The sequence below is a fragment of the Trichechus manatus genome, unplaced genomic scaffold, assembly GCF_000243295.1.
Source record: "Trichechus manatus latirostris isolate Lorelei unplaced genomic scaffold, TriManLat1.0 scaffold00001, whole genome shotgun sequence".
In the NCBI taxonomy this organism is placed as follows: domain Eukaryota; kingdom Metazoa; phylum Chordata; class Mammalia; order Sirenia; family Trichechidae; genus Trichechus; species Trichechus manatus.
In genome coordinates this window covers 20,228,574-20,253,163 of record NW_004443937.1, presented here as the reverse complement: position 1 = coordinate 20,253,163, position 24,590 = coordinate 20,228,574, and the positions used below count along the sequence as shown (strand labels likewise).

The window sequence follows — 24,590 nt, the reverse complement described above, 5'->3', positions numbered from 1 at the left end:
GTTCTAATCTACTTAGCAGCAAAATCTGTCCTGATGAAACTCATTTGCCAGAAATAGCTGACTCGAAGTAACATGAGGCTATCTATAGCCTCTATTGATCTCACTTGGTGTGAATATGCATATATTTTGCTGCAGAAATATTAATGTCATTGGTTATGAGGTTTCCCAGAACCCACTGGTGTGTTACATAAGATATAGTACGCACGCCAAACTTCCTTTCTAAAATACATTCTGAAATCTGAAACGTGCCTGGCCTGAAAGGTTTCAGATGAGGGATTGAGGCATGTGTTAGGATTGTCCCAGGGAGGGTTTAGGGCCTGGGAGAAGTAACCCTGAGTGGCCTCTACTCTCCAGAGCTTGAGGATGCAGGGAACCAGGGGCAGCAGCAGCTTAAGTACCACTGGGTCCTTCAATATAATTACTATGTTAAGGACAGTCATATTAACAATCCTTCCATTAAAAAGGAAAGAAAAAGTTGCTCTCTCTAATCTACATCCATTAATTCAGCATCCCCTTCAGTAGATGATACCCCTTTAGAAAGACCAGGACCATTTCTAGTTATTTTGGGGTCTTCTTCTAGTTGTGCTTTCCCTTCTTCCCTTTACCCCACCCCTGAACATTTCCCCCTCCATTTGTCTTTGTCTGTAAGACTGAAGCCCTTTAATTTACATGATAATAAGGCTCCTTAGGTAATTAAACATGAAGTCTGCAGTCTGACAGGTCATTTCTGCTTCTAGCTCTATCTCTACTGAGCGTAATGCTGGGGGAGAAAAAGGAAGAAAAGGAGCTAACGCGTGTGGGGTTCAATTGTGTGCCAGACCCTTCCACACAGAGCCGGCAGAGAGGATGAGAGGAAGTGTGGAGCCCAGAACTCAGCACGGTGTCTGCCCCACCACCGATTTCCTTAGTCCGCCTCATAGATGACCCATGCCTGAGCCCCAGTGGGAGACAAGGTTGTAGGTTAAACTCGAAAGTGATCTCTTAATTTGTGTTCTCCCCAGAAGCAGACCCTGAGATGAGGAGTCTGGGAATTGAGGGGAACAGTGGAAGGAAGGTAGAGAAGTGAGCCAAGCAGGTGACTGGAGCTCAGTCCTGTGGGGGAGACTCAGGGAAACAGTATAGAACACATACCTCAGAGTTATCCCACCTGAGGTGTGAAGGAGCTGGGGTATTTATACACCTCTCCTGAGACTCATGGGGTTGTGGGCTGCTGGGGACTGGGATGGTAATGCCCTGATATTTCTGACCTATTTTCTGTGGGCAGAACAGACTTCCAAGGTTCTGGATAAAGGCCTCAGACGCATAGGTACAGATACTGGTGTTTGAAATTGGTTGTTGAATATGGTAATAATAAGGTCCAAGGAATACCAGCAGGCACTGACATTTGCTGGAGATCTTTTCACTAAAAATTCAAAGGAACTTTTGGACCACTTTATCAGATTTACATACAAGGGAAAAGAGAGCCCTTCTCCTCATTTTAGTGCTTGTGCCAATGAGAGTCAGCAGAGCCTGGAGGGAGCGGTAATGATGCTCGCCTCTAGGGGTCCTTTGTGCCTAGTGAAGGGCAGAGGTCTGCGGGGAGAGAGCAGGGATGTCTGGTGGAGGGAGTAGATTCTGTGGGGGCTGTGGTGATGATGCTAGTGGGGAAGCTATATCCCTGGGCATAGGGGTGGGTGTCTGCAAGTTGATAGTGGGCCCTGAAGGTGGTGGGGAGGTGCTGTATTTGCAGAACCCTGTTCTAAGACTTTTCCCTGACTTGGGCTCAGGGATTAAGGGTGGATTTCCCACTAATTCCTGATAATGTAGGGAAAGCAAAGCTCCCTCTACCAAGGGCATGTGGGATTCATCACTGAGGGGAAGGGCTTACAAGCAGGGAGATGGAACTTTGAGTGTGTGCGGACATCTAAACTGGCCTCAGTGAAGACCTGGAGCCCAACTTGCCAATCCTCTGCAAACGTGTTCTTCCTGAACAGTGAACTCGTATCGTGCAGCACGGTGACAGGACTTTCTGGGAGTAGAAGGGCCACATAAAGCATCGTCCTTGTCTTCAAGCATCATAAAATTTAGTTGGGGGAGATAAGACTAGAAATAAAACAAAATAAATGGTTTAGAGAAGGGCACAATCAGTGTGCGCTGAAGTAGGTAAAAGCTTTATGAAGAATGCTGAGCAGAGTCTTCGTCAGGGGAAGGACAAAGGTGAGGACAGTGAGAGATTAAGTAACACACTCCAGATTATGCTGCCAGAAGTGGCAGAGCTGAGATTCAAACCCAGGGTGTCTGACCCCATCTAACGCTTGAGCACATAACTGCTACACTGGGAGACTCTCACACTCCCCAAGATGGATACCTAAGCCAGGAATGCTAATTTATTAATTTGTAATGATAAATAGAACTGGCCAGCATTATGGGTTCCCAGATTCAAAGTATGGGAAGCCAAGTTATATCCAGAAGGTCCCTGAGGGAGCCTGCAGCAGATCACAGGGCAGGATACCCTGACTCCAAGGTAGGGGTATGTATCTTTAAGGGCTAAGCCTCTACTCCCTGGTTAGGTACAGGGAAGAGAATGGCCAATGTTGGAGTCTCGGGGCTGCTGTTTCAATGCTCTAGACTGTTTATACATTCCTTCTCCTGACAACGGAACTCAATTGGCCAAGCCTCCAGATATTAATTATACTCACATTCAATGGCATACTGGTAAACGTTTAACAAACTGCTCTGTGAGGGGAAAAAGAAAGCATTTATTGAGTTCAGTGGTGTAAACACACATCACCAAGGCTGATTTCAAGCTACCGGTGGGAAAGGATGAGCACAGTGGCTCTCGGGAGCCCATATAGGTAGGCTCCGGTTCATGTGTACAATCACATTGCATCCTGTCTCTCCAAGACTATTTCCAGATGTCCTAATAGGAACTAGGGAGTATCCCCAGACTTCTCAGTAGCACATTTACCAAATTAGTCACAACGATCACCTGTGAAATTTTTCTGTTTAATTCTTGTGAGATGGCCTCATTTCCAAGTTTTTGGAGAATGCTGTATTTTCACCCCCATCAATACCACTAACTGGAGTCCCTGGGTGGCACAAACGGTTAAGTGTTCAGCTGCTAACCAAAAGCTTGGCGGTTCTAATCTACCCAGGGGCACCTCAGAAAAAAAGCCTGGTGTCTCCTTCCAAAAGATCACAGCCATTGAAAACCCTATAGAGTGCAGTTCTACTCCTACACCCATGGGGTCACCATGAGATGGAATTCATTCAACAACAACGGTTGTTGTTGTTGTTTAATGTATATACTGCCACTGTGAATCAGCATCAACTCAATGGCAGTAGGTTTTATACCACCAACTAACACAGTTGTAAGGCTGGCCATTCCAGTTACTGGAAATCTTATGGGGTCAAAAAAGTCACAGTGAATTTTCATATTGACTAAGCCCCAGAGTTCTGTGAAAAACTATAAAAAGTGAGATTTGGGACCTCTTCTGGACTGAGTAGTACCATGGGTAGCAATAGATAAATTAGAATAGAAGAATCTTCTGCAGTCACCGCCACCCCTCACTTTGCTATCTTGCCCAATATAAAATGACAGGAAAGAAATCTGTGTTGCCTCGTAACAGCCCAGAATGCAGGGGGAGACCAGTCAATACAATTCTGAATTAAGGCAACAACAGCTCACAAAAAATCCATCTTGAGGATTTATAGGAAAACCAAAGTGTAGTTGTAGGCTCACTAGCTGGTGGGGAAGTCCCATTAGCTGTGGATATTGGATTATTTAAGATGAAATATCTGGGATATGGATGCTTTTTCTGGGAAGAATAATCTACTCAGAGGCCATCAAAATCAATAGGCCACTTTGAAGGCTGACTGACGCCATTATTGGTAATGTTTTGGTTGTGCTTGTGAATCAACAATTCAGCAAAAATAGGGCCATTTAGAAGTTCCTATGGAGAGCCCTGTCAATCTTGAAATAAAACCTCCATCCAGTGAAAGCGCCAGCATCTTCCAAGGTCTGTGTGAGCCCGTGGGGAGCTCGAAGGCTGAAACCAGCACAAAGAATTGGGATAGGTCGTCTAGAGGGCCAACCATCCCGGTTTGCCCAGGGCCGAGGGTTTCCTGGGATGCTGGACTTTCACTGCTAAAACTGGGAAAGTCCCAGGCCACCTGGTCACTGTAGATCAGTTGTTTCTAACTGAAAGTGATTTTGTCCCCTGTAAAAAAGCTGCCAGATAAATTGGCATAACACAGTTTATAAAGAAATTGTTCTCCACTCTACCTTGGTGAGTAGCATCTGGGGTCTTAAAAGCCTGTGAGCAACCATCTAAGATACTCCACTGGTCTCACCCCTTCGGGAGCTAGGGAGAATGAAGAGAACAAGACACAAGGAAAAGATTAGTCCAAAGCACTAATGGACCATAACTACCGCGGCCTCCACCAGACTGAGTCCAGGGGTGCCCAGCTACCGCCACTGACTGCTCTGACCGGGATCACAATAGAGAGTCCTGGACAGAGCTGGAGAAAAAGTGTAGAACAAAATTCTAACTCACAAAAAAAGACCAGAACTTACTGGCTTGACAGAGACTGGAGAAGCTCCGAGAATATGGCCCCCGGACACCATTTTAGCTCAGTAATGAAGTCACTCCCAAGATTCACCCTTCATCCAAAGATTAGACAGCCCCATAAAACAAAACGAGACAAATGGGGCACAACAGTTCAGGGACAAGGATTAGCAGGCAGGAGGGGACAGGAAGGCTGGTAATAGGGAACCCAAGGTCGAGAAGGGACAGTGTTGACATGTCGTGGGGTTGTTAACCATTGTCATAAAACAATATGTGTACTAACTGTTTAATGAGAAACTATTTGTTCTGGAAACCCTCATCTAAAGTACAATAAAAAAAATAAAATTAAAAAACAAAAACAAAAAACCACCAGATAAAACACAGGACACTCAGTTGAATTGGAATTTCAGATAAGCAACAAATTTTTTTTAGTATAAGTATGCCCAAATTTTGCAATGGGGTATACTTACACCAAAAATTTGTTCCTTGCTTATCTGAAATTCAAATTTAACTAGGCATCCTTTTCTTTTTTCTTCTAAATATGGTAACCTTAATCCTGGGGGAGGTCCCTGGGTGGCACGAACGGTTTGTTCTTGGCCACTAACCTACAGGTTGGTGGTTTGAACTCACCCAGGAGCACTGCCGAAGAAAGGGCTGGCAATCTACTCCTGTAAAGATTCTGTAAAGCCAAGAAAACCCGACGGAGCAGTTCCACTCTGTAACACATGGGTCTCCATGAGTCAGAATCGACTTGACAGCAACAGATTTGGTTTTTTGGTTTAACCCCAGGGGACATCTGGCAAGGTTTAGAGACGTTTTTGTTGTCGTAGCTGGGCTGGGAGAGTGGGGGTGGGGGGTGGGGATATACTTCTAGCATCTAGTGGGTAGAGGTCAGGGATGCTGCTAAACATCCTACAATACACCACTGCGCATGACCGCGCCACAGTGAAGAATTATCTGGCCTAAAATGTCAGAAGGGCTGAGGTTGAGAAACTCCATCCCAGATCTTACCAAAAAAGCTGGGCACCCATGTAGCTCTGTCTTCCTTGAAAGAACACTCCAGGACACAGGCTTCCCTGCTTCAAGCACATAGTTGGAAAAATGTAATATATGTACCTGACCTTTCATGCTTTCAGTCAGCTAGAGTCAAACAGCCGTTCGGAGCTTAAGAAGCATCTAGCAAAATGCTTTCCGCTTGTAAGCCTCCCTTTCCACACTCCAGGGAGAACCACGTAGGGTGTGCCGTAAAACAATAGTGCAGATAAAAGCTGAATCAGTTGGTTTCTGGGACAACTCCTTCTCCCCAGACTTTTATGGTGACGTTTCCTCGTATTCCTGACGCTTGTTCTTAGCTTTGAAAACAGAGTTTCAGAATGTCTTCATTGTTTCACATGCACCGGCAGTAGCTGCGCCTGGAGTTTTCCTGGAGGAAACTATAGCAGCAGGAATTTTGTGTAATACTATAATAAGGGGGCTTTATCCTTTCAAAAATACGTCCTCTCTCCCTGTTGCCAGCTCTCCCACAGCCTGAAAAATGTAGCTCAGAAGTTACAGAGGCATTTTTATGTTTTTCCTTCCTAAATATAATTCATATCAAGCAACAGAAGGCAATTATTCTGTAGTTCACATTTAAGCACGTTAACTTGAATGAATGAGTGAATGGATGAATCCATGTGTTAGTTCTGTGCTCATTTCCCTATTGTGTAAGAAGTGAAATGTAAAGTGGCATCTGCTTAAAAGAAATTGGTGATATGGTATTCATCTAGGCAAATAGTAGGTGCTCAATAAATGCTTGCCGATTGTTTACTCAAGATTGATCTGGGTCTACTAGTACCGATACCAGTTGCCATTGAGTCTATTCCAACTTGTGGTGACTCCATGTGTGTCAGAGTAGAACTGTGCGCCGTAGGGTTTTCAATGGCTGATTTTTCGGAAGTAGATCGCCAAGCCTTTCTTCTGAGGTGCCTCTGGGTGGATTTGAAATGGCAACCTTTTGTTTAGCAGCCAAATGCATTAACCATTTGTACCACCCACGTTTCCCCCCCATAAGCTTGGCAGTTACCTTGTGAACCTGAATCTTTATCTTTAGAGTTAAGTGGACATTGCCCACGTCATCCGCTCTCTGTTCTCAACTCCAGCAGTCGCTTGAAGATGAGAACGTGTTTTGGAGATGACTCTTATTCTTCCAAAGTTAGATCCTATTAAGGCTTGATTTTCTCCAAATATGTACCTGATACTTAGGCACCTCTTTTCTTTTCCCAAATGCTGTTCCAGTTTGAATTTTGTTTCCAGTAACAAACATAGGGCTGACAGTCTGGTGTGGTAACTCATAGGGCAGCTCCTGGATTTGAATCCCAGCTCTGCCCCTAACTAGCACTGTGACCTTGAGGACTTTACTTAATCCCTCTGGTCTGCCCTTTCCTTATCTGTAATATGAAAATTAAAAGGGGGTAATGAAGTTTGTCTGGTCCAAAGGAAGAACTCAATAAATGTTAGCTGTTACTAATATTGTCATAGGTTTCTTCCATATAGAGGATCCTAAAAGGGAACTTTTAACTCCTATGTTCCAAAAATGTATTCTGTCGAACCCACTTTAGCCTTCCAGGAAGTAGGCAAAACAAGGAATAGTCTTCCCTATTTTCTAGACAAGGAAATGGAGACTTGGTGACATACAACATCTGGCCAAAGATCATATGATGTCTTAGTGGCAGAGCTGCACTCTGTCCATGTCCGGCACTTACTCCGATGTCCATTCTCGTGTTTTCAAGGGACAGAGGGAGTTTCTCAGGGACACTATGGGCTCCGTTTTATCTTTCACAAATGACTCCTGGGGTCTCTTTGCAGAGGGTTTGAGCAAACGGCCAGGGGGTGAAGCTGGTCACTGACTAGCTCCCATGCCCAACACACACATGCACATACGCATACACACAGGCACACACATCGACACATACATAAACATGTACCCGCGCACACACAGGCACATACATACACACGTACACAGTACACACACACACAGGCACACACATCGACACATATGTACACACGTACGTACACACGCACAGGCACATACACACACGTACAGAGTACACACATATACACAGGCACAGAGATAGACACATACACATGTACACACACACATACATACAGGCACACACAGCGACACGCATGTACACACATACATGCATACACACAGGTACACACATAGACACATATGTACACACGTACACAGGTACACACATACAGACACATACATACAAACGAACACATGTACACAAATACACACAGGCACACACATCGACACATGCACACGTACACACTACACACACAGGCGCACACATAGACACATACACATGTACCTGCATACATGCATGCACACACAGGCACATACAGGCACACACAGAGAAACATACACACGTTCACATGTACGTGCATATACACATGTACACACACACACACACACACACACACACACACACACGCACGCACACACACACACGAGCAGCTGTGAGAAGGCTGATCACAGCCAGAAACTGGGAGAGAAGCAGTTCTTGATGATTTTAGGATTCTCTCAGGAATTGTTAATAGAGGCTCTGTGTTGGAGGAGGATCCTGTTTCAGAGGGGATGCCACATCAGTCAACTATACAGAATTTGAAATAATTTCTACTCGGCTCCTTACTGGCATACCTCCCGTCACTTCTCCACCTGCTTAAAACAGCAGTCATTTAAACCTGAGTTTAACTCTGTCTCTCTCTCACTCAACAACCTTCACTGGCTACTTGTCACCTTCACGATGAAGCCAGAAGCCTGACACTAAGGCCTGCATGATAGGCCCCAGTGTCCACCAGCAAGCAGTTCTCAGCCACACCCCAGCCTGCCCCTCCCCTGCTTTGCAGACGCCCTCTCTCCCTCCCCTGGGCCTTGGCGCACTCCCCCCACCCCTCCCCTGGAAGATGAACTCAGCAGTCTTGCCCTGCAGGACTTTTCCTGGACCTTCCTTTATCTTTACGACTGACCTTCTCATAGACCATTTCACTGGTTACTTTCATTTCTCCTCAACCAGACCATGAGCTTAGGGTGAGGACTTATCTGAGTGCATCTGAATCCCCAGCTGGCCCCAGTAGGCATCCATACAGACTTATTGCATAAATGAAAGAAGGAACAAATGATTCAGGGCTCTGAACACATCTTTCCATAGAAACAATGTTGAAAATGACACATATGTTCCCCAGTAGGCCACGGGCTGAGGCTGGCCTCTGACCTCTGGGGGATTGCAGTGGACTCTCTGGTCTGCTTCATGGAGGAGGAGTAATAAGGTGTGGGGCCTTGACCTTGACTCCAGGGGCAGACATGATTGGGTTGGAAGTAATCCCTGTGATGGCCTGGGGCTGGTTTAGGACCAGTGTGTGATCCATTTGAGGCCAGTGAGCCTCAAGGAGAGGGTGGAGGAAGGCTCTGTGCAAGTTCTTGAAGGAGGCAGACATTCTGACAGCTATCTTAAGACCAGGAGGGGATCCAGGATGAAGTGGACTCTGTAGAGGGCAGAGAGGAAAGGCAAAAGAGACTTGAGTGTTTGATGGACACCTGGAACTACTGGCTCAACTCCTACTGCCACCCCACCCTGGTTTCTGGAATGTGAGCCAATAAACTCTCTTCTTTTCCGAGCCACTTTGAGCTGGTTTTCTGTCACCTGCATCTGGAAACAGGGAAGATCTCTGTGAAGCTAAATAAGCATAAGCTTTAGGTGTCTTCACATACACAGGCCTGTCTAAGGCCCTCTACCACCCGTCTGTCAGTTTGTTGTACTGTGGGTGGCTTGCATGTTGCTGTGATGCTCGAGAAGGACATCATGTTTGGTGAGGTAAGGGGCCAGTGAAGGTGAGGGAGGCACTCCATGAGATGGATTGGCACAATAGCTGTAACAATGGACTCTAATATGCCAGTGATTGTGAGGATGATGCAGGACTGGGCAACATTTCATTCTTCTGTCAGCTTCATTGTATATAAGGTCACCATGAGTCTGAATTAACTTGACAGCAGCTATCTATCTCCACAGCCTTGGAAGGGCCTAACAGTGCAGTGATGTGTTTTTGTAAAATTTGCAAAAGCAAAGTATTTTAACTATAGTTCATTAAAACCACTGCCTCTCTCTGCTCTGACCTCTGTCACCCCACTTCTCCTTGTTTTGGGTATAGTTGGAGCAGCCACAGGCAGCTCAGGAATCTGGCCAAGGAGGAGATGAGTTGAGGACATAATCAGTTGAGTTTGGAGAGAGATCCTTACAGGGTTCATGATCACTGTGGGGTTTAGATAAGTCATTGCTGGATGCCCCAGTGTAGGAAGGACTTCTAAGAATTCTCTTACCACCTGCAGAGCTGACTCACCTGGTGTCGGGTCATGAACAAAGGTGCAGGGCCACAGGTAACAACCTGCAGGAAGTGAATGTGGGCCAAGCGCTCAGCATGGAACCATGTGGATGATGGAAGAGAACAAGATTTGAAACATATTCTGAGGAAATTTCCTCCTGTCACCAGACACAGAAAATTGTAAGTGAAGCATTCAGTTCTTCTCAATGCCTAGTCAAAACGAAACTTCTCTTCTGTCAGGTATGACGGCATAAATCTCTTAATATGCCACTATGATGATGATATGGATGACAAACTGGTTAATGAGCATCTTCAACTCACAGAACAGTTAAAGACAAGTCACTGCATAAGAAAACGTGAAATGCCTGGAAAGCTTTCAGCTTGAGAGAAGTTTCCCCAGATTTGACAACGATCCTAAAAATTTACATAACCTTACCAATAATGAGTTGTGAAGCTACAAGAAACTTTATTAAGCTATCAATGATGAAAAAAAAGATCATCAACCGTGCTGGAGAAAAGACGTAATTATCCTTCTCTTGGCTCTATAGCAAAATGATATTACAAAATGGTTGTCATGTCATGAGGCAATCAAAGAGAATGCCGCCCAAATATGGAGGGAAACAAGTATTTTAGAGGAATGTCAGGTGGTTATTTAATAAAAATAATATGCTGTTTTTTTTTCTGGATGTTGTGATATTTGTGTTGCCAGCTTTTAAAAATTTATAATTTGTTGTCATTTCTTTTCTCATTCTAGATAATTTGTTTCCATGCCTAATTTTGGATTCGTAATTTTGTATTTTTTCCTAAAGGGAGGGCCCCTAGTTGTGTAAGCCTCAGGCCCCACAGCTCCAGGATCTGCCCAGACTGGGAGCATCTACCCTGACTGGGGTGCCCCTGGGCTCTGGACACGCGTTTGCTGCTGGTGGGTGGCCTGAAGGCAGCAGAGCCCACCAGAATGCAGTGCTCCCCACACCCCTCCTCCATGGTTATTTATCTAATTTTATTGTGGTGGAGATATACATAACAAAACATATGCCATCTCAATCAACACTTTCAACACTTTCTACATGCACAATTCAGTAACAATTGATGACATTCTTCAAACTGTGCAACCCTTCTCACTCTCCATTTCCAAATTATTCCACCACCATCAACATAAACTCAATGCCCTCTAAGCAAAAACTCCCCCTTTCCCACTCCCTCCCACCCCTGGTAACCATTCATAATCTCTGGTTTCTGTATATCTGCTTATTTCAAATGAGTGAGATCACACAGTATTTGTCTTTTGCGACCGACTATTTTGCTCGGCATGATATTTTCAAGGTTCGTCCACGCTGTGGCACGCATCGGGACTTCATTTCTCGTTATGACTGAGTAGTGGTCGGTGGTGTGTATATGTCACATTGTGTTCATCCATTCATCTGCTGATGGAGATTTTGATTGTTCCCACCTTTTGGCTATGGTGAGAAGTGCTGCAGTGAACATTGGTGCACAGGTTTCTGTTTGTGTTCTCACCTTCACTGCTTCTGTGTACATACCGTATTGTTACGCAAATAACCCGCGCCTTCTGCATTTATTTGGCTGGCGGTGCTTGGGAGGGTGCTTTGTGGTGGTGGGGGGGCACGCATTTTGCTGCCTTCCAGAGGGCTTTCACTACATCATTCTATGACTGGAGTGGCTGCCAAGGGCCACAGCCAGTGGCGGCCCTGAGTCTCATTCCCCTGTCAGAATGTGTGGTGGATGTGAGAAACTAGAGCCCTCATCCATTGCTGGTGTGAATGTAAAATGGTACAGCTATTGTGGAAAACAGTTTGGTGGTTCCTCAGAAAGAACACTGATGCTCTTGATTTTTAGAAAATGTTCCTAAGGGCTAGAATGAGAACATTCCAAAATATTCTAGGATCAACTGGGATGTGGAGCATCCCCCCCACCGCCCCCCAGTATTTGTATGTATTCCAACCTGGAGGGAGGCAGCCCTGTCCCCCAGCCCGCCAGGTTGCTGGCATGAACAACAGGGGCTCTTAACCCGGGGTCCATAGACTCTGCTACCCCGACCCGGGCCCCTGGGTAGAGTTCAGTGGGCCTGTGAACTTGGATGGGAAAATATTACATCTTTGTTTTCACTAACCTCTACGTAAGATTTAGCATTTCCTTCAGTTATATATATCAGTAACAAACCGCAGTAGTATTGTGGCTTTGTCACCGAGAGAGATCATGGATATTCTTCTGTCTCGTTACGTTTTTGCAGATATCTCAACCTCTCAGTTAAGCTCATCATTCCTTCAAGATTATGGTCACGGCCAGACCTGCCACTAGATCTTATTTAAAGTGTTGCTATAGAAGCACATATACTGCTCTATCACAAATGATACTTTACATTTTAATAATTATTTCAATATAATAGGCTTCTTTTGTAATCCCGTTATTTTATTTCATTTACTTAAAAATATTACTGTCATAAGGGGTCCATAGGACCAGCCTGCCATAGGGTTCCATGAATTGCTTGATGCTGCCAGGAAGCAGCAAGGTGCAGCGTCATTGCAATTGAGAACACCTGTAATAAAGGAAGTGGGAGTCCAAGGAGAGGGGGTAGTCAGTGGAGTAAAGAGACAAAGAACAATGCATTGCCTAGGTGGCCTAGTTTGGGGCTCTGAATTGGATTTTTCAAGTCTGTGTATTCACTGATTCATTCAAAGAACATTTATTGAGCACTTACTATGTACTGGGTTATATATACATTATCTCATTTAGTATAACCCCATACTCACTTTCCGAAGCAGGCCCTATTATTAAGTCTATTTTACAGATGGACAAACAAAGGCTTGTTGTTGTTGTTAGCTGTCATCAAGTGGACTCTGACTCATGGCGACCTTACGTACAACAGGACAAAGCGCCGCCTGATCCTGTGTTATCCTCACGATCACTAGCACGTTTGTGTCCATTGGTGCGGCTATTATGCCAATCCATCTCACTAAGGGTCTCCCTTACCCTCGCTGGCCCTCTACTTCACCAAACAAGATGTCCTTCTGTGGCAATGGATCCCTCCTGATGACATGTCCAAAGCAAGTGAGTCAGACATGGTTCTCTTGTGATCCGTAAGGTTTTCTTTGGCTAATTTTCAGGAGTAGATTACCAGGCCTTTCTTCCTAGTCTGTCTTAGTCTAGAAGCTCCACTGAAACCTGCCTACCACGAGTGACCCTCCTGGTATTTGAAATGCCAGTGGTATAGCTTCCAGTATCACAGCAACACTCAAGTCAACATAGTACAACAAACTGACAGACGGGTGGTAGAAACAAAGGCTTAGAGAGCTTAAAGCCCAATATCACATGGCTGCTAAGTAGAGGAGCAGGATTTGGCGAGGTGGTGTTTTTGACTCAAGGGCCCCTCTGTAGCCTTCATGCTGTGCTGACTCTTCTGATGAGGGCCTGAGTGCTCTGATAGAGATAGAATAGGTGCTGAGAATACGCAGAAGCATTGGCATCTATTTGAATATAGAAATTCAGCTCCACCATCACCTCCTCCTCTGAATACGAGTTGGCTGATGCCTAGAAGGAGACTGGAGCAGTGAGGCAGGCCACCCAGGCAGAGGACATGGCAGGTAGGAGGAGCTGGGAGCAGTAAGAGAGGTGTTGTGGAGGCAGTGGCCAGAGTGAGGACCTGGATTCCTCCCCTCAGTTAATCCTTCAAGCCTCAGAGCTGTGGAACTAGTTCTAGCCACTTTGCTGGGTGGGGACAGATTTCTGATTCAGGACCCAGGCTTCTCTCTGGGCCGCTTAGACTGACCAACCATCCTGATTTGTCCACGACTGAGGGGTCTTCTGGGATGTGGGACTTCCAGTGCGAAAACGGGCAAGTCCTGAGATGAGTTGGTTAGTCCAGGAAGCTGGAACAACAGCTTTTCTGGCAAACTGAAGCATTGCTCTTCTCTTTTCTCAAGCCCAGGCAGGGGAGGAGGATGTTCATGGAGGAGAATGGAAGTCTGAGGTGGTGGACAGCCCAGCTCTTCCTCCTTTCTCCCAGGAGCTCTGCTCTTGGATTTGAAAAGAACAGAACTCCCACCTCCATGGCTGCAATCCCATGTTTCCTCCAGAATATTCTGCAGTCTGTACCCCAAAACTAACTGCCGATTGCTTGACTGGAGTCTTCGTTGTTGGGACCGCAGCTTCTTCAGCTATAAAAACCAAGTTGGCACATGGGCGTTAATTCAGGCCTCATAGAAGGCATGGGCCAACCAAGGTAGCTGCAACTCCCTCTAAGTTCTTTTAGCAAAGACCAGACTAGCGCTTCTCAAACATTATGTCCATCATAATCAGCTGGCCTGCTTGTGAAAATGCAGATTCCTAGGTCTATACCTCTAGAAATTCAAGTTCTGCATGTCCAGGGCGTGATCTTAGAAACTTACAAGCTCTTTGAGAAGTAACAATTCCAGGACACTGGAAAATAGAATTTAAAATACACCCAGAAGTTCCACCTTTTGGAATTTATTCTAAGGGCAAGTGCACAGAAGTGAATTTAAGATAAATATTATTGCCTTGTTGTTAAAATAGAAAAAAAAAATTGGTGAAAAAAAATCCAGATATTGATTAAGTGAAATGTGGTTTTTCCAAACAACGGAATGCTAAGTGGTCATCAAATAAGTTAATGTAACAGATGCCTGTTGACCTGGAAAGATGTTCAGCATATATATCGTTAAGAACCTCTTCATCTGAAATAAGTTTAGATTTACAGAAAAGTTGCAAAGACAGTACAGACAGCTCTAGTATACCCTTCACCAGATCTTTGCTGAATGTTAACACCCTGTATAACTGTGGTCTAGTTACCAAAGCTAAGAAATTAGCATCGATGCAATACTACTTATTAAACTATAGACTTTATTCAGATTTTACCAGTTTTCCACTCAAGTCCTTTTTCTGTCCCAGGATCCAATCTAGGATGCCATATTGCATTTAATTATCTCTTTAATCTGCTCCAACCTGTGACAATTGTCTCGGTCTTTTTTTTTCCATGACCTTTACACTTTTGAAGGGTACTGATCAGATAGTTTGTAGAATGTCCTTCAACTTGAGTTTGTCTGATGTTTTCTTATGATTAGATTGGCATAATAGAACAGCCCATAGAGGAAGTATCTTCTTATTGCATCCTATCAAGGGGTACATGGTATCAAACAACTTATCACTGGTGATGTCAGCCTTGATCACTTGGGTAATGTGGTGTCCACGAGAGTTCTCCACTGTAAAGTTACTGTTGTTTCTCTTTGCATACTCGAGAAATGAGTCAATAGGCCCAGCCCATTCCCAATAAACCAAACCAAAACCCATTGCCATTGACTCAATTCTGACTCATAGTGACCCTATAGGCAGAGTAGAACTGCCCCATAGGGTTTCCAAGGCTGTGAATCTTCACAGAAGCAGACTGCCACATCTTTTCTCCTGCTGAGCGCCTGGTGGGTTCACTGCTGACCTTTTGGTTAGCAGTTGAGCCCTTTAACCACTGCGCCACCAGGGCTCCTTCAACTCCCAGTAGAAGAGGAATTCAGCTCCACTTCCTGGAGGGAGGAGATTCAAAGAATTTGTGAACATACATCATATACTTTTAGGCATTAAAAAGCAGGTTACATTGTCATAAAACAATGTGTACTAACTGTTTAATGAGAAACTATTTGTTCTGTAAACCTTAATCTAAAGTACCGTTAAAAAAAAGAAAAAAAAAGCAGATTATAAACAGTATGTACCAGATGATCCCATTTTTTGTAGGAGAATATTTTTATGCATTGGTAAAATTCTGCAAGAACATAAACCAAAGCACTTGCTAGCAGTGACTGTATCTGGGTGGTGGGATAATGAGTAATTTTTTTTTTTTTTTTGTTTCATTTTAGTAATCTGATTTTTCTAATGAATTTCCATAATAAACAGTTATAACTTGTGCCATAAAAAGTTGAAGAAAATAGGGAACCCAAAGTCGAGAAGGGAGAGTGTTGACATGTCATGGGGCTGTTAACCAATGTCATAAAACAATATGTGTACTGACTTTAATGAGAAAGTATTTGTTCTATAAACCTTCATCTAAAGTACAATAAAATTTTTTTTAAAAAGTTGAAGAAAACGAAAGACAAAAGGCAGTATTCAAGGTTTAGTCATGATTGAAACTTGGAGGCAGAGTGAGTGTGATGAATAATCCAATCAAGAAGTCAGATGATGTCAGCAGGCTGGAGTCTTGGGCTGAAACCAAAAGAATGAAAATTTCCAGGGAGAAATGCAAGGCACAACACTTAATCCAAAACCCGAGGGCACAAGTACAGGATGGAGGGGTGGGGGAGAGCTGGAAAGATAGCAAGCACTTCGTGGGAATGAGCCCTGCATTGTTTTTTTGGAACCACAGTCGGTCTCAGTTTATAAGGAGTGTGGCTGCTAATGCCACTGATGTAGAAGTTGAGTGCCCAGCTTGAGGGGGTAGCCCCTGCAGCAGCTGCTGCCAGTGACCTTCTGCATCCTCTGCCCCCACAGTTCCCTTACAGCCATCAGCTTCTTAGTGCAAGCACCTGTCTACCTGGAAAGCAGCTGGTCACCAGGAACAAGCCCCATTTGAAGGTTTGGCTGCAGCTTCAAGGACTCAATCAGCTCTTTGCTTGGGTGTGCCATAGGCCTTACAGGAGCCTGTTCTTACATTGGCGCATACATCAAGAGGAGAGTTTATTCAAGGGAGTTTGGTGACAACTTTAGGGGCAAGAGAAGGCATCCATCAACTTTTGTCACTTATTATTTTTTCTTTCTTTTTGAGTGGATTCAGAGTTTATAAAAAACTGGTGGAATTAGTTGGTTCATTTTTTAAAATTTTTATTCTGTGGGAGTGGACCATTTTGCAGCACTTTATGTGCACATATGTGAAGCTAAGCCAAGAGCCTAGAAACATTGGGGTCTACCAGATCCATGTTTAAACCCTGGCTCTGCCACTTACCTCCTGTGTGATCATGAGCAACAGATATACCTCTCCAGGCATCACTTTTCTCATCTGTAAAATGGAGCTCATGAGACACAGCCACTGTAAAGGTAAAATGTGAAAATGTATGCAAAATCTTGGCACACTCTAAGTGCTCAGATAGTGAGGGTAATTACATAAGCAAATAAATGCATATGGAAACCAGATGTTGGGTCATGAGAGCCTCTCTGACCCTTAAAAGGAAGATACTCTTCGTTCAGAGCCTCGTTCCATAGATTGCGGAGGACTGAAGTCCTTCACAAGTTCTTGGAGGAGCTTCTGTTCTTCAGTCAGGGAGTAGCCAGAAAGATGGGTGGGTTGAGTCCTAAGGCCAAGCAGGGAGCATGTGTGGGCACAGTGAGACAATAGGGAATGGTGTGGACTGTGGCAAATTTGAAAGTGTAGGCCCTACTAAAGAGAGCAGCTACTCTCAGCTGCAGCCACTTTTTGTCAGTCAGGAATGGGAGTTGAGTGACACCAATTTTTAAAGAGAAGCCAGAAGATCAGATTTTTTTTTTTTTTTCTGATTTCTAATTTTTTAATGTTTTCAAGTAATTAAAAAAAACCCCTAAAACTTGTGAAGGTCAAACAAAATAAGAGCCAGGGCTGAATTTGGCTTACATCACTGGTTTTCCACATCTACTTTGAAGTCTGGAGGGTGGCCAGTGTGCTCCAGATGCCAAGGCCACATTTCCTTTGGCCATGCTCTTTGTCCCTGCTGGTTTCCATCCATCCTCCAGAACGTCACAAGGCAAAGACATTATGTCGGCAGGAACACATCCTTCCACACGTTGACAGCTGATGACACATTGTGAAAACCATCAAGGGCGAGAGAAATGAGAGCAGGCAGTGAGATCAAAGTTTCTGAAAGTCCCTCCCCCTCCATGCAGACGTTTGGTTTCCTTGGCGGTTAAAAGTCAACCTGCCTCAATTCGTTTTAATTAAATTTTTCAAACGTTGCTGCATTCAAGGACTAAGCCAGGCCTTAGGGATTTTGCTTTTTGCATGCCTACTGTGCGCTTGGCACAGGGTTCAGTGTTTTAAATACTTTGTCTCCCAACAACCTTGTGAAGTAGAAATTATCCTCTTCATTTTATCCATGGAGAAATAGAAGCTCAGGAGTAGGGAAGCAACTTAGCCAAGGTCACCAGCTAGGAAGTGGCAAAGCTGGCTTCCAGACTCTGGTCTGTAGGTCTGCAAAGTCCTGTTGGTTTCATGCCAACTCTTTTCTTGGACAGAAACGTGTTGAGTGTAAAAATTGCAACAGATGTGATAAGCATCCTAATGGATGGAGTGAAATGAGTGGTGGGAGTTTTGAAAAGGGAAGCGTCTACCCCATCAATTCTGATGCTTAGTGTGCACATGATCACCTGGGGGCTTGTTAGATAGTGGGCTCTGAGTCAGCAGGTGTGGAGTGGGGCTTCTGAAGTGCCCAGGTGATGCCCATGCTGCTGGTCTGTCTGCCACACTTGGAGAAGCAAGGCCCTGGGCCATGACCTCAGACTGGGCCCTCTCAGCCTTTTGAGAAGAGCCGTTGATCAGAATGGTGACAGGGCAGGGGTGTGTCTGGTCAGCGTGAATCCCTCTCTCTTCCTTGAAAAGCAGCCCCTCTGCCTGGCTGCTTCTCTTGAACTCAGGAGAGCCATACCTGTCCACACATGATGCTATGGGGCTGTGGGGGTGGCACACCCTTGGAGTCTTGCTGTGATGCAGCTCAGGATAGCACCAGATGTGGGGTGAACTGAGCAAGGTGGTTTATTGCTGGAAGTACAAAGAAGATGTAAAGAAGCTGTGGCAGATGCTGGTGGTACCCTATCTAGATGCTGGGGGTACCCTCCGTGAGGGGAGCACCCACCCCCGCAGCTGCTGTGAGTGTTGCTGCAAAGTGCTTACAGCTGCCCTTTCTCCAGAGAATTGTCCTCAGCTGGATGCAAGCCACCTCTCCCAGTAGGCTTCCCTACTGCCCCCTCCCCCACTTGGGGAAAGCCTTAGACAATGGCTAGTTGACCCAGGCACTAAAGCCCAGCCCCCTCACCTCTAGGTCAGACAGCTCTGTGGTGCAGTTCATGCTCCAGGGCTCCCCATGGGGTCAGGCTGAGGTGGATTCCAGCTGAGTCCACATCCTTGCTTAGCTCCTTCCCCTAACCTACTCTGCTTTCCTTGTTCCCTTTTTCCTGAGGGCATTTTTCCAATAATCCAGTGCATGCGATCTCTGTCTCAGGTTCTGCTTCTGGGGAACCTCACCTAAAGCAGAAGCTCACCCAGGTTGGATTCTGCTCATCGCCAGGTGCACTTTGAGTCCTCACCAACACACATGAGATGGATGTTATTATCCCAGTTCCACAGATGAAAAAACTGAGGCTCCAAGAGAATTCACTGGCTGAGTTTCTAAGTGCCGGCCCAGGATTGGCATCCAGGTGTGTACCCATGTGCTCTTCTGCTAGGCCATACTGCCAGTGCCTTATTACGCTCACTTTCACCTGTCACGTGGTGCTGGGGCACATACCTGAAGTTTGCACAGTGAGGCCTGGGTGTGAGTCAGAGATGGTGGGAGCCTTTGGAGGTGGGCTTCTTTGTGGCCCTGCTCTTGGACAACCCATGCAAGTAAAGCCCTATCGGCTCAAAGAAGGCCCAAGAGAGGGACTATGACTATATCCCAAATGATTCCTGCACTCAGAGCTGATTCCTTTCGAAATTTATTCTTTTAACCTTTACCCAGGTTCTTTTATCCAGGTTAAATTTTCTGCCCTCCATTCTTCCCTGGGCACATCTTTGCCAGAGGGAACCATGCCTGGGTTTGCTCCATACATTAAAAGGGAACTAGAAAACTTGGACTGAGCAAGACTAAGAGACAGGATCTAAAAACACCATCTTCTGATGTATATATAACTAGCTACTCATGGTTGCCAAGAACTTTGAATCCACTGCCCAATTTGATCCTCAGTTATCATGATACACATTTAAAGATGGGGCTCAGGTCCCTTTATGGATCTAACAAGCCCAGGATCCCTTGATTTAAGACAGGAGAAGCAGGCTACCCCAGGGGAAGCTGCAGCAGGAGGAGTTCCATGTGTTCAACGATGGCAGGAACAGGGGCGCAGGCCCATGTGTAAGGGGATAAAGACCTTTGCTAGAGAGGTGTAAGGAGAGTGGTGAGGAGGTGAGAGGTGAGTGATTTGGGAACTCTGGGCACTAGCATCAGGCTTCCAAATGCAGGACTTTGCATCACTGGCAGAGTTGATGCAGGCTGCCCAGTGTACAGTGTACCCATAAGGGCCCATCTCAGGGGCTTCACTTCTCAGTTAGAGGAGGCACCTATGTTGGGAGTTTCTCCAGTGGAACCCACCAGACAGGGAGCCCTAACCTTGTGGCCTTGTGGTTATCTACAGTTGCTTATGTTTGCCTGCCCTGTGACATGCTGTCCGAGATTGTGACGGGGCAGTGACATGAGTGGTTACCATAAGACTTGCCTCTTAGGCCCCTATTTTTATATCTCATCAGTGAGGATATATTGGGAAATTTTGAGTACAAGACATACAGGCAGGTGGATGAGAGACAGCACGTTGGAACTTTTGAAATTAAGTCCTTAGTCCCATTGTCATAAGAAGTATATGGGGGCTGTCATGCTGGGACCCTAGCAGTGGGACATTTAAGAGAGCCAAATTCTCATCTCTCTAGCTTTTGGAGGCACCCTATAAACTTGGCCTTCAGCAATATTTGTACCACTTTCTGGGAACACTGGATGAAGGGGGTTCATGGCTTTCTTGTCGAAGTCTGTGCTAGGAGAGAAGATCTGGTCAGCTCTGTAACTCCAGGCTTGAAAAGGCACAAGTCACAGTGGAAATCCAGGCTGAACACAGCCCTGCTGGAGCAATCAGTATGTGCTACTTCTTCCAGAGCTCCTAGTTACCAGAAATGTGCTCTCACATCCTAATGAGAACCCCAAGGGTTTATAAATTTCATCTGGCCTAGTTAGAACTGACTCTCTGAAGGTGGAAGAGGTTAAATTTGTGTTTTAAGCTTCAGGCAATTGGAGCAACCTTGCAGCACCCCTGACACCAAGAGGATTTATATTGGATTTGTATCTAATATGGATAGAATCTAATGCTACTGAGCATCGTGGCTCTAAGATACACCTGGTTCTCTAGGAGATCATCTTTTGGTTTGGGATTTAAAGAAGACAATGTGATGTTTGGGGTTCAGACCTTGCCAGAAAATATTGTCAGGAAATGAAAGAGCCTGAAGGTTACAGCTTTGTGCCCATATTCTAAATGCATGCCTGAAGGCAGGCTTTGGATAGAGAGAGGTCACCCACAGAATTTCATTCGCAGGAGGTCCTGGAGGAGAGAACAGGCCTCTTTCACACCAGCCAGAAATACCTCAAGGGGGCAGAAAGAAAGGCTGGAGACCCCAGTGGTCTCCATCAACAGCGGATCTCAGAGTATGGATGGGCCCTAGATCAGCAGCGTCAGCATCTCCTGGGAACTTAAAATTTTCCGGTTCTTCTCCCAGAACAGCTGAACCAGATTCTTGGAGTGGGACCCAGCAATCTGTGTTTTACCAAGCTCTCCCAGAGATTCTGGTATCTGCTTAAGTGTGAGAACCACTACTCTACATCAGGGAGCTCTGATGTTTTTCTGCAGTAGTTAAGAGCTCAGCTGCTAACCAAAAGGTTGGCAGTTCCAGTCCATCAGCTGCTCCTTGGACACCCTGTGGGGCAGTTCTACTCTGTCCTATAGGCTCACTATGAGTTGGAATGGACTCGACGGCAATGGGTTTGTTTGTTTGTTTGTTTGTTTTTGTTGTTGTTCGTTTGTTTATTCTACATCAAACAAGGGACCCTTAATCTTGCCTTCAGATGCATTTTTATTGACAGGCATTGTGTTCTAAATAGTTTTAACGGGTTTCCAATGTTTCAAAATGAGTAATTTTACATGAAAGTCCATATTCTTGGATTTTCTTGGGAAAAAATAAGAAGACGTAGCCACAGGTTACTTGCACACCTACCCACATAGCAATAGGGGACGGGCTGAGAAGAGGCTCCTGTTCTTAGAAAGGGCACAAGCCAACTGTGAACAGCGGTCCCCTTGTTACCCGTCACACTAGCTGGCTTCATCCATTTCCATCTGGAGATGTTTGTGCCATTGGCCTATGGCCCGTGACTGTCTAGTGCCACCTCAAGCTGAGGTTCATTCAATATGCACTTGTTGAACATCTAAGTGATAGGTTGGGGTTTTCTGTCACCCAGATAACCTTCTTCTCTCCCTGACGTTTATCAGTCCCCCACCCTGTCCTCAAGCCCCTCCACTTTTGCTAAGATGAGGGAAAAAAGGACAGACTTGGTGAGCGTAGTACCCGGAGCACAGCCGTAGAAGTCAGTTAACACCGGCAAGAGAGAGGTTTATTTGTTTAACCTACACTGCCCTCCGATCTCGCTCTGAGAAAGTGACCTCATTATTGTGTTCAGAAGCCAAGGGACAGTGCCCTTCTGCTAGGCTTGGGAAGGCCTTTATCTATGGCTTGCAGGTCATCAGAGGTAAAGAAGCTCATCTTTCAGCAGCTGGTGGCCCCCTTAGCCTGGGATTGTCTGTGATTCCTTTTCCCTCATTCAGCAGACACTCACTGACTATGTTCTCTGGGCCAGATGCTGGGCCGGGCTCTAAGGATGTACACAGGTGATGGAGACCCTCTCTTTTCTTTTGGGGAAAGCAGGTAGAATCGGCAGGTAAAAGTCAGTCTCCACTGACTGACCCCAAACACAGTCAAAAACATCTCTTGCCGTCCATCAGCAGAGCCGATCTTCAGGGTGGCAATGATGATGTAAATATAGGAGACCAAGATGATCACACCACTGAGTACTCCTGGGGCTCCAGCCAAGATGAAAAGTAAATTTTTATTGACCTGAGTGTTTACATATGCCAGGGAGAGAACAGGAAGAAGGTTGCAGAAGAAGCAATTGAAGGTATTTGAACCACAGTATGGTAGACGAAAGGTGAAAGTTGTATAGATCATGGTGCTTATAAGACCCACAGCATAAGGTCCTATCACCAGCTGTACACAGACCCTTTGGGACATAATGAGCATGTACAACAAGGGCTTACAGATGGCCATATGCCGATCATATGCCATGGAAGCCAGGAGGAAACACTCAGTCACTACAAACTGACCAAAAAAAAAAAAACTATTTGGGCAGCACAACCAAAGAAATAAATTACTTTTTTCTCCACAAAGATATCAGTCAGCATCTTGGAACCAATGGCAGAGGAGGAGCAGATATTCACAAAGGACAATGGCAGAGGAAAAAGTACATGGGGGTGTGGAGTTGGGCATCCATCCAAATGAGGGCGATCATTCCCAAATTTAAAAAAAAAAAAAAAAAAAACCTTAGTGATGACAGACACTCTATGCTTCATGTAAGTCCTTTAGCCTGTTATGTGTCCCTTTTTCAAAGGTAATTATCTCTACATGAGGTAATCCGTTCACTTCCTAACTCTTTATAGTGAAAGGGTCCACCAGGGTGCTTTTTTCCATTAGGTCAATTGTTTATCAAGCCAGGAGTAGGTTCTGGGAAAGGAGTGAAAATAAAAGCTTGGGGGTGAGGGGTGAGTACAGTACATGTGTGTGGGCAGGGAGAGTACATTCATTTCCTGTGGCAGATTACCACAAACTGGGTGGCTTAAAACAACAGAAATTTATTCTCTCACAGTTCTGGAGGCCAGAAGTCTGAAATCAAGGTGTTGGCAAGGTTGGTTCTTTCTGGAGGCTCTGAGGGAGAATCTGTTCCATGGCTCTCTCCTAGCTTCTGGTGACTGCCAGCAATCCCTGGGTTCACAGATTGAATTGTGTCCCCTCGAGATATGTGTTGAAATCCTAACCCTTATTCCTGTGGATGTAATCCTGTTCGGAAATAGAGTTCTATTTGTTTATGTTAATGAGGCCATACCAATGTAAGTTGTGTCCCTAAACCTCATCACTTCTGAGTTATAAAGAGTACATTAGACACAGACTGGGGCACATACTGGAGCCCTGGTGGTGCAGTGGTTAAGAGCTACAGTGAGCTATGGCTGCTAACCAAAAGGTCGACAGTTTGAATCCCCCAGCCACTCCTTGGAAACCTGTGGGGCAGTTCTACTCTGTCCTATAGGGTCACTATGAATCGATTCGACAGCAATGGTTTTGGTTTGGGGGGAAGACAGATACCATGTGAGTATCCTCAAGAACCAAGGAACGCCTGAAGCTACTGACAAGGAAGGAATCAATGGCTGAAAGCCTGATTTGGACTTCTAGCCTTCAGAATTATGAGAAAATAAATTTCTGTTCTTTAAAGCTACCCACTTGTGGTATTTGTGTTACAGAAGCACTAGCTAACTAAGACACTTGGCATTCCTTGACTTGTAGATGCATCCTCTGTCTTCACATGGCTTTTTTCTCTGTATGTCATTCCTCTCCTCTTCTTACAAGAGTACTTGTCACTGGATTTAGGGACCACTGAGATAATCCAGGATGATCTCAACTCGAGATCCTAATTACATCTGCAAAGACCTTTCTTCCAAATAAAGCACATTTGCAGGTTCTAGTTAGACATCTCCTTTCGGCACCAGCGTTCAACACATTACGAAGGTGATGCTGGCAAAGGTATGCTTGGCCCTGTCACTACCTTTTCTAGGTCAACTCACACTTGAGAGCCCAATACATCTTCAGTT

General features: G+C 45.2%; 1 long non-coding RNA gene and 1 pseudogene across 1 annotated transcript in view; one reads left to right on the top strand and one right to left on the bottom strand.

The window, feature by feature from the left end:
- The window catches only part of LOC111820164 (uncharacterized), a 91,337-nt gene extending 72,106 nt beyond the window's left edge, over nt 1-19,231 (top strand). The window contains exon 5 of the long non-coding RNA XR_002823705.1: nt 19,109-19,231. This is a non-coding gene — a long non-coding RNA (uncharacterized LOC111820164). The remainder of the gene's footprint in view (nt 1-19,108) is intronic.
- A 3,275-nt stretch (nt 19,232-22,506) lies between these two features.
- LOC111819782 (olfactory receptor 1002-like) lies at nt 22,507-23,242 on the bottom strand (annotated as a pseudogene).
- Nucleotides 23,243-24,590: the final 1,348 nt, after the last annotated feature.